We start from the raw sequence: 18,929 nt of genomic DNA on the forward strand, positions 1-18,929 counted from the left end.
GCAACAAAGACAAAACCCTTGACTCAGGAAATCTCTGGGCTGACAATTTTTTTGTTCTGGGAAATTGCCTAGGAGAAATGATCATTACATATCTTTGTGTTCTTCTAGCATCCACTACTGACCACAATCTGATACCTATTAGTAAGCTAAAAAGATCTTTGTTCTGGCTCAGTATGACAATTCCTATATTGTCATGTATCACCCTCTAATTTTGCTTCTCTCTTTTTTCTGCCTTTTCTTCATTTCTTTTTTATTCTTCTGTCTTGGTTTTCATGTCATGTAGATCCTTGGCAACCCGCTATGCCCTGATATAGCATACATATACCTTTTTCCTTTAGTGGGTTTTTTTGCTTTCAAAAACTAAAAGTACTTTGGCCCAAATTCAAGCTCTAAATATTTTACTTTCTAGTCCCCATTATCACCTGCTCACATAGAGAGAGATTTCTTCATCCAGCCTGCGATTGTATTTAGTTGCATTTGTACAAGAGATGTAAGGACACTGGACTGACAGAGGATGAGAAGAAAGAAGAGGGAGAATTTCTCCCCCAAAAAGAGCTTCAGTGTAAGCCATATAGATACCCTTTCTAAGGTGAAGATGAGAATCGTTTTACACAACACCCTAAAAGCATGACCCAGGCAGGCATGACCTCCTAGCATTCAGTAAAGAATACTTTAAAAACAGATTTCCAAAGCTGCCTCCTTATTTCTGATGGAGAGGATGCTTTTCCAGGAGGCTCCCTGGATGTCATTCAGTTGCTGTACTTCAGCCACCTTGCTTTTGCCCTCCTCTCTCCCCAGGCCATGCTGGGGGCAGAGCAGGGAGCTGCTGCAGCACTCTGTGCTGGCTCCTGGGCTTGCAACTGCCCCTCTGGCACCAGCCAGGCCTTATCTCCCTGCCCAAGGAGATGTGCCCAATGTGACTAGTCATACTGAGACCAACATCCTTTTTCTCTATCCCCAGAAATATCAAAATTTGAGATTTTAACTCACCATCTTCTATTATTTTGTCTAAAAGGCCCTAATGTCTATTGTATCAAGCAGTAATTTAAAAATGAACAATGAATACTTTATCACTGCTCTGCTTTGTTATTTAGGTGAAAATAGAAAAGCCTTCCAGACTTACCGCACAGCAGAATTGCACTGCACCAAATCATGACATTTCAAAAAGAAGGCGGCTTTATGTGAAAGAGTAATTACACTTCGGTGCAAAAAACAGGCTAAGGAACAAATACTTTAAACACATACAGCTCAAATAGAAACAAGTGCTAGTGGCACTGAGTGGTTTATTAAAGCAGCCATACTTTGACACACACATTTAGCCAGATCATTATGTAAAACAACAGCAATCCTGGCTGTCATGTCTCTCTCTTCTCTCCTCCTCCCCCTCTTGAAGGGCTGCACCTCAACCAGAAACAACTGTGGCGTGGCATATCACAGTGGCACCTTCTGTTCATCCACGTCTTCATACTCCACAGCACCCAAAGAAAAAGAGCCCAGTATGCCACATCACGGGGACAGCTACACCATCTGTGCTCTAGCTGAAAAATCATCAAAATGAGAGAAGTAGGTTGCCCTGCTTTTCAGTGCTATGTGAAAGAAGCAGTTGGATCTGATCCACTGGCTTCAGCCCTCATTTATTTAATAGGCTTCTTCTTATATCCAAGTTCAGGAAGTTTGAATGGCGTGCATTGTGGCATACACGTCTTAGGTAAAGCTTAATTCTTGCATTTCAATAGCTGGACAGATTCTCAGCCTCATATTGAGTGACAAGGAACAAAAATTGAAATTATAATTAAAATTAGAGGAGTCTTTGGCACTGTCAATGGAGAAAAAAACTAAGTGGAATTAGGTCTGTTGCTTATTAGAACTCAGTTCTTATAATTATGAAATAAAGACTTGTTTCTGCTTTTGCAGTCAAACATTTTGTTCAGCCTTTCTGAAGGCTGCAGGAAGTTTTATTTTCCTGCCTTTTATTCCTACAGAAATCAATTGTGCCTATTGTTCAGAAATGATGACAGAATTGAGCATGCCCTGAAACAGCCAGTGCCTCTCAACCATTTCTAATGAAAAAATGACCTCTACCAGTCTCCCTCTGCCTCTCATGGATTTGCTATTCCGTATGTTACCAGAATTATTTGTTTTAGAAATAATCATTCATGAATATGGGACTTAAGATTTTATTTACATTGAAAAATCAATTTTTCTGTATCATTATATTTCCTGTAACTCTACCTGGATCATTTTTCCATATCCAGAAGCTAGGATTATACCAAACTTGCAGAAATCCTATCATGTGTACATACATCTGCACAGATTAAATATTGCATTTGTACCTAAAGCTCATTCATTACATAATGACGTTAATGGGAGAGTAACTATGCAGATAATTTTCTAGCTAACAGTGCAGGGTTGAAAGCCAAAATATGGAATTTCTCTGGATTAACCAATCTTGTACCTTGTACCATTGCATTTAAGTAACATGTTCACTGATTGCTGGTCTTATCTGGGCCCTAACATATTACTGGTACATTCAAACAGCCAGTTCCAGGGAGGGATTTCAAAAACAATACACAAATATAGAGGTATATGATGGAAGACAACTCCCCGACCTCTTCTCTAGTAGTAGTTTATGCTCTTAAAACAAAGTTGGTCATGAGCAGGTTGCAACCCAAGGTCTGCCTGCGTGCACATGGCCAGCCACAATCTGGGCGTCGTACTGAGGGCAGCCCACTTGCAAGTGCAAGGGTTTTGCTACTCACCCTGAAAGTCTAAAGGCCTCACCATGACTCGCTCAAGCACACTGTAGAGCATCATACCACGTTGTGCTCCACAGCTAAACGTAAGTGACAGCAGCAGTTCCTGCATCTGGGGGCATTTATGGAGCCCTTCCTCTAGGTCTAAAAGGAGATTGGAAGAAACAGGGTTATCCCAGTCCCATACATCTGGTGACTAACAGGGTACAGTCCTTTCTAGAGGTCTCTGCAGTGGATGATTTTTCTTCCTTACTCCATGACAGCCTAGCAATTGGTCATTGCACCAGTCAGATAAGGATAAAAGGAAGCTTCACAGCTTTAAAGGCACTCAGGTGCCCACTTCCCTGTGATTACCAGTGCACTTAGGCCCTTACCTTCAAAAGACAGGGCTGAAGCGAGGAAACAGGTGAGGAAATTTTGTTTTTGCATTTTGTTAGCTGAGAGGCTTGGGTGTTTTAGTTTATTCTTCATTTAATGTTGATTTAATTTTTATTTCTTCTTTGTTAATTGAGGATGCTTGTTTTGATAATGAAGGGATATGCATAGTTGTCTAGGCTGGAACTATACCCTGTTATTCTGATTCCCAGGTGGTGTCACATTACCATACACATAAGCTTCCAGATGCAAAATTCACCATAGTTTTACCAAGAGCTAGTCTTAGACAAGATGTTGCCTTTCCATCTTTGGTCCCTCCTGAATAGCTGTCTCCCTCATTCTCATCTTCTTTTTATTTTGTGTTTATTTTCTCTGGTAATGATTTATTTACGGTAACTTGCATTTCACGATCAGTGATTTTTGTACATATCCAAAGTTATTTATGAGCTTAATGCCATTTACAGAGGTAACTCATGGACTATGAACTTTTGAAAATGTCAGCAAGCTTCTCTCTGCTCATCATGGTCATAAATGCCTGTAAGAACTTAGTGTAAGTCATTTTGAAAATGAGTTTTCATTTCTTCCTCTCAGTGTTTTTAAATGTGATGGCTGTATAAGAAACTATACTTAATATTTCTGGAATCCCACAGTAGATCTTGACATTTTATTTGTTAATTTATATTTGCAAAGGCCATGGAAAAATCACTGTACTCATGTACGTTAAAAATTAATAAATCAATGGTGAATCAGACCCTTTGGTTACCAGTTTGTTGGACCTTTTAACCTGTCTATTATGTTGTTAGCTTCTTACATAATGCCCTATTGCTTTTTGAGGAATTAGAGATGCTCTGGAACATATTGAAATAATAAAATCAGGCTATCTTGTTTTCTACGAGGTACGTTTTAGCACTGCCTGTATGGGAAAAAGGGTCTGCAGGTGTTTCAAGAGGTAAATATAGCAGGTTCATTGCATGGCTTTTGATTCAGGGACTGCGTATGAGAACAGCAATTGAGAAAATGATTCATACCAAATATCCCTCCTTTTGTACACTGATATTGTTTTTATAAGGTCTTGAACTACAGACAGTTTTGATAGGCTGTCTTCTACCTACAATAGCTTGTTTGCTTTCTGGGCTTTCTGAGAGCAGTTTTTGTGTGAATGAGGCTGGAGTCACGGTTTCTATGGTGACATCAACCACATGTCACCTGATCAAGCAGCTCCAGCCCCTCTTGCACATAGCACTTGGCACCCTTTCTGTGCAAGCATTGCCTGGTGGGGGCAGGGAGAGAAGGTAGGCAAGAGGAAGAAGCATTTCTAAGGAGGAGCCTGGGAAATCACAGGAATAAGCTTGTTACCTTTGTATCTTCTTTGATAGTCTCAGACAATTGGAAAAATGGAAATACTAGGGATCCAGTTTCTGCAGAGCAAGTCCTCTATGGCAGCTATGCTTCTCCACCTTAACTCTCTCATGCACACTTTGCATTTTGTAGACTCACATGAGAGACAAGGCTCTACTAGCTTGATATTATTTTGAGTCCCATCGGAGTAATGTTATTCAACACAGTATGTTTATTCTGTTGTAATTCCATTATAAGAGAAATAGCAACCAATCAGGCTTAATGGGGTAACGTCAGTGAAGGTGGGATCAGAATCCAGCCCAGAGTCTAAGTGTCACATTGCTATAGTAGTGTGTGAACACTGGACACTTAATGCTGTTGCTCGGGGAGAATCAGAACATTACAGGACAGATCTGAAATAATCTGTTGTTGATCTGAGGCACTAGCGACTACGATTAAAGGGTACCCTAAAGCTTAAAATAATGCCTTTGAGAAGAAAAGGGTGCTGATTGAACTAATACTGTTCTCTTGCCCTCTCTTTCTCTGAGTCTGAGGTGCTTTGTTAATGTACTGTCTGTCTCAGCAAGGTCAGCAATAAATGCACGTGCTTCTGTTTGGTCTAATTAGTTATTAATGAAATATGTATCTGTAAGAGCATATCTCATAGGTTCCATTCCATCCAAGGAGGGCACATAAGCATACCCTGCTATAAGGTCATGCTCACTATGTGATCCACTCTTTCAGAACTCATCTTCTTATCCTGTGCTTCAAATTGTCTCCTAACTGTGAGAGAGGAGTGTGTAGGAAGCACTAAAACTTCTTATTACAGGGATTTTCACTTTCTCCTTAAAATTTACCAACTAATCCTCTGGAATGAAATCTTAGCTCTGCTGAAGTCAATAGCAAATCTCACATTGCCATTAAAATGGCCTGCCCTGAATGTGTTGGCCATTTCACTTAATGTCTCCTCTAAGGTGGCAAAGGATCGTTCACAATGATTTGAATACTGTTAGATTTAATTTAGAATTTTATTAAATTAACTAATATAAAGTCAATACATCTTTTCAAATCAGTAATTGTGTCCACTGTGGGTTAGACAAACCCAATGTCCTGTTTGTTTGAAATGCTTCATAAAAATAACCTGTAAAATTCAGTATATAATAATAATGAATTGTGCTACAAATTTCCAAAAAAAGTGTTCTTAAAAAGGACTTTTTTAAGGCAGAGGTTGTCTTTGCATGTAAGACATTTTTGCATGACACAAAAAATGTAAGCAAAATAAAACTCACTTATTGCAGGAAAGCAGTTGTTTCTAATTTTATAGAAAAAAAGCTTTTCTTCTGAGAGGAAGTACTGCAGTTACTGAAAACTAAGATTCCCTGTACTCACTTGGGGCTGCTGAGGCTCATGCATAGATCAGAGAAATGCATCCTAATCTTCTCTATGGTGCTGGGCATATCACATGACTTTTGAGTGTCGCAGTCTGCTAAAGTGATGATAATGATTGCTGCTCTCGCCTCCCCTCCCACCCTTGAGATTTAATACTGGAAAGAGCTATGAAAAACAGATTAATTCAGGGAAGTTAAGTCCCTTCTCTCAGAGAAAATTGAGTTTGTCTTTCAAAAAAAAGTTGGATTCACACACACTTTTCATTTGCGTGCACTTTCCGTTAATCCATAATAATTTAAAAAGTCTACCTAACTAAGTAGAAGCACATTTCCAAATTTCTTTCAGTTATGTAGGTTTATCACACTTTTAACAGCTTGAGGCATGGAGAAGTGTAGTGCAGAAAGTTCCACTGTCATTAAAGCCTACAAAAGACATAATTAAAAACTCCTTTTGAGTCCAGAATCTCTCTCTTTCAGCAAAAATAAGTGGCTTCCTCTTCAACTACTGCTGCAGTGATGGCCTCTCTCATTGCAGGATGTTTCCTGAGCCATTGGGAATCTGAGCCCTCAAGTACGAATCTGATTTGATTAGGTTTATTTTTATGCTCTTTCGGATGCATTTTCTAGGCCATATGTGAGAGCTTCATAACTATAACAAAGCAGTAGACTGGATTGCACTTTGGGTGCTGTCTGCATAATGCAACCAAAAATAATATTGTGGTTCTGCAAAATGAGATGTTATGAAACAGTCCCATCTTTACAACTTCACATAATGGGGAATCTTTTTACTAGCATAGCTCTTGGCATACTGGAAAAATCTAATAATTTCCCCACATGCGCAAAGGAGGATGTTGATCTCCTGATCAAATGTGATTTAGCTTTATCTCTCTGATAAAGCACTTTGAGATGTACAGAAGAAAACTGTAAGATAGATGTTCCATGCTGAAGTAATACTGATGAAAGGGAAAGCAATGGGCCAGAGTGCAGGGAAGCATCATTTCCCATCACAGGAAGCTGAAAGTGTTTACAGGGAGGAAGTACAAAAGTTCATTGATACATTAAAACATTCTTGAAGAAAGTGTGATCTTAAAAACACAATAAATAGCTAAGAATGAAAATATAAGGCAGAACTGCTCCAGCTTGAATTAAAGAGCTAGCAGCTTCTATTCACTAATTATAGTCTTACAATCATACTGAACTGACAGAGACCAGAGTAGCTCTCAGGCTCAAGCAGAGCTTTATGAAACCCTGTTCTCTGATCTTGATAATGCTAAAATTCAAGTATGATAAATTCCTACTTTTGTAGAAGAGAAGAAAGAGATATCTGTAACAGTATCAGCTTTTGCAGCTGTTTATTGCACCTTATTTGAGATGTACATCTTTGCTACAGTGGTGATTGCCTTGAACAAGATTGCTCAATTACATTTTGCTGACTTCTGCTGGATGATTTCCCTGAAACCCACTAATTTTCACAGAAGACAGCTGAGTAATTTTGTCCAGGTCTCCTTTTTTTATGGAGTAATCTTGCCACAGGCTGCTCGGTCTCTCTTGGGCCATCCTAGCCTGCTGCTGGTGTTTCCTGAGCCGTCAGGAGGAGGCGTGGAAGATATGGGATATGGGAAGATACGAGAACTCATGCAGGAATGCAGGAAAAGGCACACTTCTGACATCAGGCAAGGGCCACACAAATTGTCCCCACAGCGGGAATCAGAATAGGAATTTGAGGTATTGGGCCCTAGAGAATCTAAGAATAGAGGATTACTAAACTCAGCCCTGTATCTTTTGTTTTTCATATGCATCTTTATGACTTTTCTTCTTCAGCATAGATGATAAATGAAAAGCAGTTGCAATAAGTAGAGGTGATAAATATGGCCAGAAGTAAGAGCAGCATCTTAACAGATTAGGTACATACAACTGGAATTGCTGTGTCTTTTTCTTCATTGTATTCACTATAGGATATGTTTAATAATACATTTTCTCAGACACTGTCTACTTGCAGCATGTTGTCTCTTTCTTGACTTTAGATCAGAAATCAAAGGGTTTATGATTCATTTGCTCCCTTTCTCTGATTTTTTTCCCTTCTGTCCGCACAGACTACCTGCACTACTGAAGTAAGAGTAACATCTCTTCTGTGACTAAACATATTAGCAGTTAGCCATGAAGACCTCAGGTAAGCAATGGAGTATTTTGTAAAAAGTTGTTAAATGGCAAGAATTCCCCAAGAAAAGCAGAGCAGGTGTCCAAGTGAGTCCCACAGAGAAATCTTCCTCTGGCCTAATCAAAAGGAAGAAAGAGCAGAGCCAGCACTTGGAGATTCAGAATGAGTGTTGGGGGGAGAGAGGGAGCAAGAAGAAGTAGGATTGGAGAGGTGATAAGAGCAGAAGAATATTTTCACACTTATAAATCTGACTTCATGTACAGCACTGTGTGTGGGGGGGGGTTCCGTTTGGTGTATGACCAGGCAAATGCTGTCTTAATATCAAATCCACTTCCAAAGAAATTAGCTCATACAAATCCTTCCTTCTCTCTAGATATCTCGAAAGGACAAGCACACTGTGTGCACCAGTAATAGAATCACTGCAGGCTCTTGTAAAGGCTAATGCAAAGAAAGCACAGCAACATGTGAGAAAAAGGACACGCTTGTGGCCAAACAAAAATGGGCTCTAATATTGGATCTATTTTTAAAATATTGAATCTATTTTGATTTTCTTATTGCAGATCTGACACAGAACTAGGAAAGAGCACTAGGATTACTAGCTCTGAAATTAGTAAAATGCCATAAGACTTTCATGCTATGCAGAGGACTTCTTGTACAGGCACAATTATTTTCTGATATAAAATAACAGAAATATACACATACATATTTCTGTGTCTTCATGACTAGGGAGTGAAAACACCTTCTGTCATTTCACTGTGAAATATCAATAGTATTAATAAATGTTCTTATAAACAGAATGCTTTAATTAATAGTATTAAGGGGGATGGAGCAGGCTATTCTAGAAACAGCATGTAAAAAGTAAGGAGGCTACTAACATATTATCTGGTGTCATAGCGAGCAGCGGGTAGATGATGCCAAGCAAAATGAACATAATCCAACTGCATTAGTACATTTTAACCTTAAGCAAATGAGCAGATTGACTAAATATATTAATACTGAAAAAAATAGGTAATTGAATCTGGTAAGACTTCTAATACTCAACTAGTGTTTTATAAAGCTTGGTTTAACCACATTCCTGAAAATTAGAAATTTATTGTGCATCCATCTAGTGGATGGACCTGTGTTTAAGTAGTGTCTTGTAAAATCAGGTCCTGAAATCTGATTGAGACTGCTCTTCACTACTGCAATACAAAAAAATGACAAAAAAAAAAAAAACCACAGAAAAAGAATTGGCTTTGGTTAGACTACTCACCTTTTGGAGGTGTTTCATAGAGCTTGGTTGAAGAACTGTTTAATGCTAGGTCTTGCAATCTCTACAAAAACTTTGACATAGTATCAAACTAGTTATTCTTGAGACAATCTTAAATCACAGTTTAAGTCCGTGTGCCCTCATTAATCACCCTTTCAATTAGTCTGATTCAGGCTATCACAAGATAACAGTGACCTGCTTTGGTGATGTGAAATTGGCACATCTATGATGGCAGTTATTTCTGTGACTGTCTGATTAGCACATTAGTGCATCGGCAGTATCCTCTGATCAGGGAGCTCTAGAAAGCTAGACCAGTATTTCCCTAAGGCAGGACTAGCTGCTAGTCCGCTTCCCAGAGGGCAAAATTCGAGATTCTCCCCTTAAGCCTTTCTGAAAATTTTGAAAAAGTCATTTATATATGGACAGGGCCTCATCTATATAACAATATCCATCCTGAGACTCAGATTCACTAGTTGGTTTGCGTTTGAACAATGATGCAAGAATATAAAATGTATAAAAGACATCACACACAAGGATCATCTACAAATTTCATGGAGATCAGTAGAGGAAAAATTTACTTGTAACATTTTCTTATAGGAAAAACAGGAGAAGTCAAGTGCCTCCCTAGTCTTTTTCTTGGTCACACAGCAAGCAGACATGGTGAGTTGCCACATTTTGCCTTGAAATGTTTCTTAGTCCCCTTCTCTGATGCCCCAAACCCTCCTATCTTGATCTATAATGAGGAAAAGTAAACATATATTTACTGCCTTGCTCAATCCAAAATATAAATCATACAGTAGACCAGCTGTTACAGCCTTCAAGATGCACTTTATGATAAGAGCACAGCTCAGCTTTAGTGTGGATTTGGCCATGAGTCCCTCTTTCTGGCTGGGGTTCTCTGTGCATCAATACTCTTCCTGTTCTCTGCCGCATTACCCGGCAGAACAAGTTTCATCTGGGTCAAGAGCAAGCTGATTTAAGTACGGCATATGATGTTTATGCTGGCTTAAGGCTTTATCCTGGCTGCAGGAAAACAGATGATATCTGATCCAGCACAAAATTTCCTGGGCAAGATACTCTTTTACCATTTTCTGAACAAACCTTTGCTGTCAGAGGTTTGTTCAAAATCACATTGCCACGGTATTTTTGATTTGGCACAAGAAGACCCTAAAACTCTCTCATGGCATCTGTCTGTCAACAAATGCTAACTGGGAAGAGAATGTGAGTTTTTTACTTAGATGCTAAGATTTGGATTATGTGCATATGTGCATATTAAAAACATGTTGTATTCCAGTCTGATGACTTTTTTTTTCCAATTATATTTGAAAGCAACAGATTGAAAAGTTATATAGCATCATCTAGTGGTCATATACAAACCCACAGCAGGCTGCAATTCCACCATCCTTATTTTGTCACATTTTGACTTGAAAGGAAAATACAAAGTAGGTAAATTCTTTATTCCCAGTCATCGATCTTTGGACTATAAGGAAGAAACAGACCATTAAGTTAGGAGGTATGTCATGCCCATACTGTTAGCCTTGACAATTGTAGAACAAGCATATCAGATACATTATTGCAAGTTTTACTGCAAATGAGCTTAAGCCAAAGAATTTTGATGTGGATTTTTTAACATTGGGACGCTAAGAGCCCAGGATCAGTACCTACCTTTAATTCTGATATTGCATTTACTGTCATAACTTCTATTTGACAAAATAAACTGTAACATAACATTTTCAAGCTGCTTCTTCAGAGGCACAGAATCAGGACAGGAATCCAAGTCTTCTGGTTCCAAGGCTGAGCTTTTATAATTAGATTAATTAGAACAAAATGCCTCATAAAGTCACAGACTTCAGAAACCTGCTGTCTGTAAAATTTGGATATTTATGTTCACTGTTCTGGAGGATTTTTGTCTTTTGCCTCTTTCTTGAAAGCTTAAGATTCTTTGGGTTGTGCATGACCACATACTACATTAGTGTGTGTAAATTAGGCTGTAGTGAGGTCAATATTGAGGCAAGGAAGTTACCCCCAGGCCTTCATTTAAATCTAAGCTACATTTACATACAGCTTTCTGATACCATGGGGTACAGGATAGTTACACCATCAAGGCATCTGGTGCCTCTGCCAATGATACTCTTATGCATCTCCAAGATCTCATCATTTTCCAGGAGAGGCAACCTTTATTCCTAAGGAGAAGAGTAGCTGCCTTCCCCTCCCTGATGGCACAGCCAATTTGGAGAGCAGCTCTGTGAGGTCACTGCTAGACCAGACCCTGCAGCTTGAGACCTCCTGCTGCCAAGGCACCCAGCCCTTTCTGCAGGGCCATTTCTCACCATGTACCCTCCGCTGGGTGCAAATGCCATGTTGTGGCTCCCTGTGCGGACCACAGAGCAAAAGCAGTGCAACTGTGCAGGCAGTGAGAAGAGGAAAGAGCAAAAGCAGTGCAACTGTGCAGGCATTGAGAAGAGGAACTCAGCTTGTTTTTCAAATCACTGTGGCAAAAGGACAGAAAGCTGGGGGTGATACTCATATTTTCTTTTTGCAAGGATTATTCTCATCTTTCTGATAGGCAGTTAAATATGATTCAAGCTGAGAAAAAGCATGTGCCCTGTTAATTTGGTGAAATTGTACTTCAAAGGAGGCCAGGAATATTTGGGAAACGGGACATTTTTTCATGTGGAATCAGTGAGTTCTTGGAGGTCCTAATCTGATAGGAATTCCTAGGGAATTAGAAGGGATTCCTTCCAAACCCAGTTAAAGCAAAACATTTGTTTTTCTTGCATCACTCTGGAAATCCAAGGCCTAACTTTTCTGTGACAATGGCCAATGGATTAGAAAGCCCTGTCCCACAGAAGTTGCCTTGTTGTATGCAACCAGAGTTTTCATCATCGATCCAGAACATGAAGGCCTTGCAGTATTTAGTAATCATGTTTGTGTTTGCTGTGTAATATAACCAGATAGCTGTCAGCTATCAGGAAATATTATGCCGTTAGATCCTCATATCTGTGGGCAAGTACCTCATACAGAGATGAGTGCATCACCTAAATTTCGCATGAATCAATATGTACTGAATATTGTTATTATGGAATTGATATAGGTGTATGTGAATTCATGGTATGTGAGAAATTTCACCAGCAGTGTTCCTGGGAGCTTCCAGGTAATGCAGTCTGTGATATGATCTACAATGAAACAGAAGTGAAGAAAAGTGAGCATGAAAAAATGGACAATAGAAATATAATGTTTTCCAGAAAAATATTATTTTTTTCAGAAGTGCTCGCTGTCATCTCTCAACTTCATGGTGTGACATCTCTCCACATACTGTCAATAGGTCTCCTTTCAAGATAATACCAGCTTCATTATCCAGTGTTATTGCCAAGTGCCTTTCAATACCCAGTCATTTCTCTCTCTTTTAATGTCTGTCCATACATTTATTTGCACCATATATACCTTTCCTATGTCCACAGTACCATGTTTATATTTCAGATATGACTAATATGATGTAGGAAGTAAATATTAGGTATACATCTTAATTTAACCAGATATGTTTGGTATTTGTTTTTAGCAAGTTATTCACAGTTCTCTATACAAGCCTGAAATCTGTTTTTCTTGAAAATCACCCTTACTTCCACTGCCATGGTGAATGAAACAGCAGAACAAAATTACTCTGTTCTATACCAACACAGAATATCAATTAGAAACAAAAGGGTTATTCTTTCCAATGACAGAAGTAGAATTAGGCAATAAATATAAGGATGATTCATACTTTCCATTTTTTATTTTCAAAATGTTACTACATTTCTTTAGGGATGTCTTGTACAAAAACTTATTTTGCCTGCTTACACAGTAAAACCTAATTTATTTCTTTGAGAAACATTTTTGCTAGCTCTACTTTGCTTTCTTGCAAGGAACCTTGTCGCCTTTCCCTTCTCTCTACTTTTTCCATCTCAGAAAAAATGGCTGCAGCTGGAAGAAGATGGGTCACAATCCTATGAAAATTATCTCTGCAGTCTCTGAGTTTGGAGAGGTAAAAATATCTCCTGATCTAAATCTTTTGGATTCATTATTTCTGTCTTCTAACTGACAAACAGCTGTTTCAGTCCAAGATCCTAACTGATTCTGTCATTTTTCCTACTTCACATCAGATAATCTGCGAAAGCTAACATTAGCTGCAGACTTACTGCTTTGGATGTCTGTGACTTTCTTTTAATGAATCTTTGCATTATGCTGATTTTTTCTAATTAGTTATCCCACTTATTCTCATTTTCATCTAATTAAAATTCTATGCTAAAAATATGTGAGCTTTCAATTAATTTGTCTTATAAATGGATGCATAATTAATGAAAGATTGAAATAAAGCCACCTTGCAATGTGATTGTGTTATTTTTTTCTGCAGTTTGTCTTTTCCCTAGTGATATACAGACAATCAGCAAAAGATTTACTTGAATCGATAAGCAGATTTAGTTCTATATTTGAGGAACTATCTCTGAGACAAACCAGATACATTATATTGAAAATTTGCCATCTTCCTACATTAGAAATTTTTTTACAACCCTGATACCTTCAGGAATATATCTATTTTGATTTCACCTTATTTTAAATATGTGTTTCACTGAGTGATTTTTTTATGTCTGCCTCAGACAAATGAGTTTTATCATATTATGAAGCTAAGATTGAAGTCTTTTGTGGTAAATGTTACTGAAGAGGTGATGATGCAGACCTTATCTGTAGGCACTGAGTACTGTAGACACCTAAGCCTATGATCAGTTTAACCCACAACCTTCACCTTCCAAGATCAGCAAAAATACATGAAAGCTATGGTACCATCTAAAGTAATTGACAAGGGAAATGCACCTCCACAGGATCATTATGAAAATGATTAAAGATGGCCTTTAAAGCTCACCCTGCAGTTAGCAGGCAGCCTGAAAGTATAGGTTAACTCAAGTTTTCCTGTGGCTTAAGAAATACATGGTAGAACAGCATCTTTTGCGTATACCTTAACACTGGTACTGCAACCATGCTTGTAGTAAACTTGGTTATCTGGAGGAGCATTCTGATCTGAAAGAGTACATATGAGAAAGTACTGGTACCCATTTCACATCTTGTGTGAAGGATTGACCCCAAATCATTATTTTTACCTTTCTGGAAGTTAATTTTATTTTAAAATGAACAACTGGAACTCTGACAGCTTGGATTTACATCAGTCTCTGTAGGCATTTATCCAGCCAGCAATTCATCCAGCCAGCCTCATGAAAAAATGATGACTTCATCTGGGAAAGAAAAATTGCATATTGCATAACCCATACAATGATTGATCTGGTATTTTCTACTACAGAACTGTTTCACTTTGATTGGCAGCATTATTCATTATTAGTCTTTTAATTAATTTTATTTTTCATGAATCTTTCTGTGTTTTTCTGTTTTTCTAATTCTGTAGATAGGTTTTTTGTTTTGTTTTGTTTTAAGACAACACAAATACCATATTAGGACCTTCTTTGATCAACCAGAATTATCGTCACAGTTTAAAACCTGAATCTTCAGGAGCTGCAACACAGGTTACTCTTCCTGGAGAGGCAGAATTAGCAGGTAACACAAGGAGGCTATTTGCAGAGAGAGAAATGGGATGAAGAGATAACATGAGAATGATGTTTTCCAAAGGAGGAGAAATGTTAAACCCAAGAATGCATGAAGGAGCCAAGACATGAGGACACAGCACCTCCGGCTTTTTCCACCACATGTACACTATAACCTTCACTCAGTTTCTAGATGCTCTCAGCACAACCTGTACCACTGAATTAGTGGTGGAGTCCACCCACACGGCCATGGCCTTTGGATGATGATCTTTCCTTACAACCACACCTAAGAGAAGTGAGGTAGGAATTTAATAACCCTTTTATAGCCCTGTCATGGGATTTTGCTGAGGAACACTGGAGCCATAAAGATCCTCCCTGTCAGATACCAAAGTCCAGTGACAAAAAGAAGTAGCAAGTCTGTTCAGAGAAATAACTTCAGACAATAGCAACAGAGGTTGGTAAGCAACCTAAATATATACACTGTTACAGGTTTATCCAGTAAAATACATCATGAATGTCTTCAGCTACAGTGTGGTCTAGTTTATACTGGAATGGCAGCGGCACGGTTGCTCATAGTCCAGAAGCCCTCTTGGCTGTTGGTGCAAATTGGAAAGGCATGGCAAAAGGTGCCAGGTGACTAGAAAGCTCATCTAGCGTAATATCCCATCCAGATCAAAACTCATTCTTCTTCCCTTGGAATGTTTGCCCTGAATAGAAGTGAGTGAACCTTTCTCTTAAATGTAGCCTTATGTGACTGAAAGACTAGGCTGTCCTTAGGTTACCTGAAGGTTTCTCACCTGCAAAGCTGTGTATGAATTCTAGTTTTTTTCCAGTGAGTCAAATGATGGCTCTTCTTTAGCAGCTTGTCTTTTCCTTGCTCAGTGTCTTGTGAGGACTAAGAATCTCTGTGTTTTAATAGTTTTGGAACCACGTATGGTCTGCCATTTCTTATTACAGTCCACTTCATTGGAATATGTCTTTATTTCTGTTAGACTGCTGGACAAAGTCCTGGTGAATACTCTCCTTCCTTGCACACATTAGGGATACTTTGATATTGTACAGCCTTCAGACACATGGCTTTTTCTGCCTCGTTGACCTCCATGTATTGTTGTACTCCAGATAGTATACCCTTTAATGGTAAGAGTCAACTCACTTGACTATAACTGTTTGAAAGAAGACATATAGTTTAAACTTCATCTGTAGTCAATGGAAAGAGGATGGTCTATCTAGAAAGTAATTTCTGCCAGCACCTCAGGAACCTTTATTAAGATGGATTGCATCACCTTCTGGAAGAAGTGTATCTCTCTCAATATTGACTGTAGAAGGAACCTACACAACTAACTTAGACTAGCTGCCTCGCTGTTACATGACTTGGGATGTGACATTAGGACAATGGTAACACAAATGATAACATATCTTGTTTTATAAGCTTCTTATCAACAGCCTGCTTTTCTCCACTGACAACAGAATAGTGCTGTTAGTACATCAACTTAACTAGTATAGTTTTCTATTGGTGCTTATTAGCATTTTGGGGTTTATCTTGAGGCAAGCTCTGGAACCCATCTGAAAACTGTAGTGTTTTCTCATGAAACTTGGTAACTACTACGTCTCAGTCCTGAATTTGCTCTCTATCACTATCCACAAACTTTTCCAAGACTTGCTTTTGCTCTGAGGTCTATAAGAACACAGCATTACTGAGTAACTAGTAAAAGTAAGCTCCTATTAAGAGACTCATGATTAAAATGGTGATGCTGACATTATTCCTAGTCTTCCTTAACCTTCTGCTCATTTAAAATGCTGAAATCTCTGAAGCAATGGTATGACTCAACACCATCAACTGACACCACTCAAGTCCAGCTGACATCACAGGAATCCTCACATCTGCTCAGGAAGACAAACCAACAGGACTTCCGGCTTGAAACGCTAGTGCAGGGATTTCTCAAAGAAAAGTTAACTTTAAAGTCTTACAAAAACTTCAGCAATGTATTTATCCATGTATGCAAGTGAGAAAATGCTGTAAGACCTATACAATGAATTATAATAGGTTTCAGGAAAAATATTTTTATTATATGTAGGGGCTTATTAAAAAAAAAAAAAACTTTTGGACTCTTGAAGGATGAACTGGATTGCTGAGGTTCTTTTGTTGATATAAACTGACAGACAGCTCAAACTTTAAAAGGTAAAGGAATTCAGCAGATCCTGTCTAGCAGATATATTCTTATTTTGCAGTATTTGTCATTTACTGTATAGCACAAATCTTTTCTTCTTCAAATAGCTCCAAAGCTGATACAAGGTAAGCATTATGTAATTAATGCAGCTTAATTGTTTATTATGAGTCTTTTAAGAACTTACAGTTTTGCATCCAGAATAGCAATTAATACTTGTGTGCCTGCCAAGATTGATGTTAATAGGGACTGCCTTTCTAGATGGCAGAGCAGGAGGACAGTTTATCATGCCACAATAAAGTTTTCCATGCGTTCATGCAACCAGACCATTTGTTACCTATAAATCTGCCACCAGGATGTATGCATATGGTATCTCTGCGAGAACTGAAGGTGTTTATTCACATTCTTTTATGTTAGGCACCTAAAATGAAATCATTCATGTAATATAAATGATTGGTATCATTTAGTAGGAGAGTTCAAGCTCTTTTCATGGGCTAGATAAAGGCATAGGGAGTTTACACCCACAAACTGGGCACTTCTCTCAGTGGTGGTGAAAATAATTTCCCCATCGTTACTCACTCTTTCATGTTCCCTACTAACATTTCTGCCCTAGTATGATTATGACCTTTGCACCCTTTACTTCTTAGAATCATAGGTTTCCTCCATATATTTTGTTCCTAACTGGTACCTTTCAGCACCCTCACTTTTCAGGTGAGCTTCACTAGTCATTACCTCAATTAGAGCCTAGTATATATAAAAACAATATAGCTCTTGGCATTTGTTCCCAGAATTATTGTATAGAATGTCTTCTTTCAAGAAAAACAAATAATTTTCAAAATATTTCTGAAATTATTATATAAAAGTAAGTAAACACAGGATGAATTTTATTTACTCTAAAAGTAGTTATTTATGTTTTAAGTTTAATTTGTCATTTCAACTCCTTCTATAGTCAGTCAAGAGAAATACATCTCTTAGTGACATTCTAAGTGAGCTGCCTTCTGGGCGCGCCTGATTCTCTGCTTTGGCTATCAAAGGAATCTACATAGCTAGATTAAACTATAAATGTCTGAAGGTAGGTTAGATAAATTGCATCCAGAGAAACTTAACAAAAGGAGAGCATAAGGTTGGCTGACCATTAATAGGAACCATTGGTGCCTTCCATAAGGGACCATTAATAAGAAAAGTATTCTCAAGTCTATGTTAACTTCCACTTTATTGAACACTGACTGTTTTTCAATAGCCTTTGTTCTTTTTTCTCATTAGTGGATTGAAAAATAAAAAGTGACCATTGAAAAATTATGTTATTTAATAGAAAGTCTCCTTAGAAGAAAAAAAAAGATGGAAAATTTTTTAATTAAACTGATACATTTCTCTCAGATGTACTGTCAGAGGCCTGCAGCCAATGTTGTCTTGCTCTAATCCAGTGTGTTGGCTTATATTACCTTAAGCATGCAAAACCTGACTGAAACTCATAGAATTACTTAAAAGAAAAGAAACATTTGCAGTTTTTCTCATGTGAAAGAAAAACTGCAGAGAAAAGAAATCACGTTTGATGACTGCTGTTTTGCAATAGTTGCATGTCTGAGAAAAAGCAGTTGAAAGCTGTAAAACTCCAGAAGCAGGTGAGGTGAAGGTGCCACAACAATTCTATTTTAACTGCCTTTTGGAGTCTACAAGGTCATGGAGATTTTTTAGTCTTTATAACAGCCATTTCTGCAAAAATGAACAAGCATGTAAAATACAGCCAGCCAGCTGTTATATAGCCTGAAACCAGGCTGAATTAGTTACTCCCAACATTTGTAGGATTTGGATGCTGCCCCATGCACTTTGCTGGCAAGGGAGCAGGCAGCTGTCTCAAGGCCAAAAGATAAAGTTGTCAGACCCAGCTTTCTGGCTCTGTCCCACTGCTGTGTGTGTCAAAGGCTTGAGCTCTGTA

The sequence above is a fragment of the Dromaius novaehollandiae genome, chromosome 3, assembly GCF_036370855.1.
Source record: "Dromaius novaehollandiae isolate bDroNov1 chromosome 3, bDroNov1.hap1, whole genome shotgun sequence".
Taxonomy (NCBI): Eukaryota; Metazoa; Chordata; class Aves; order Casuariiformes; family Dromaiidae; genus Dromaius; species Dromaius novaehollandiae.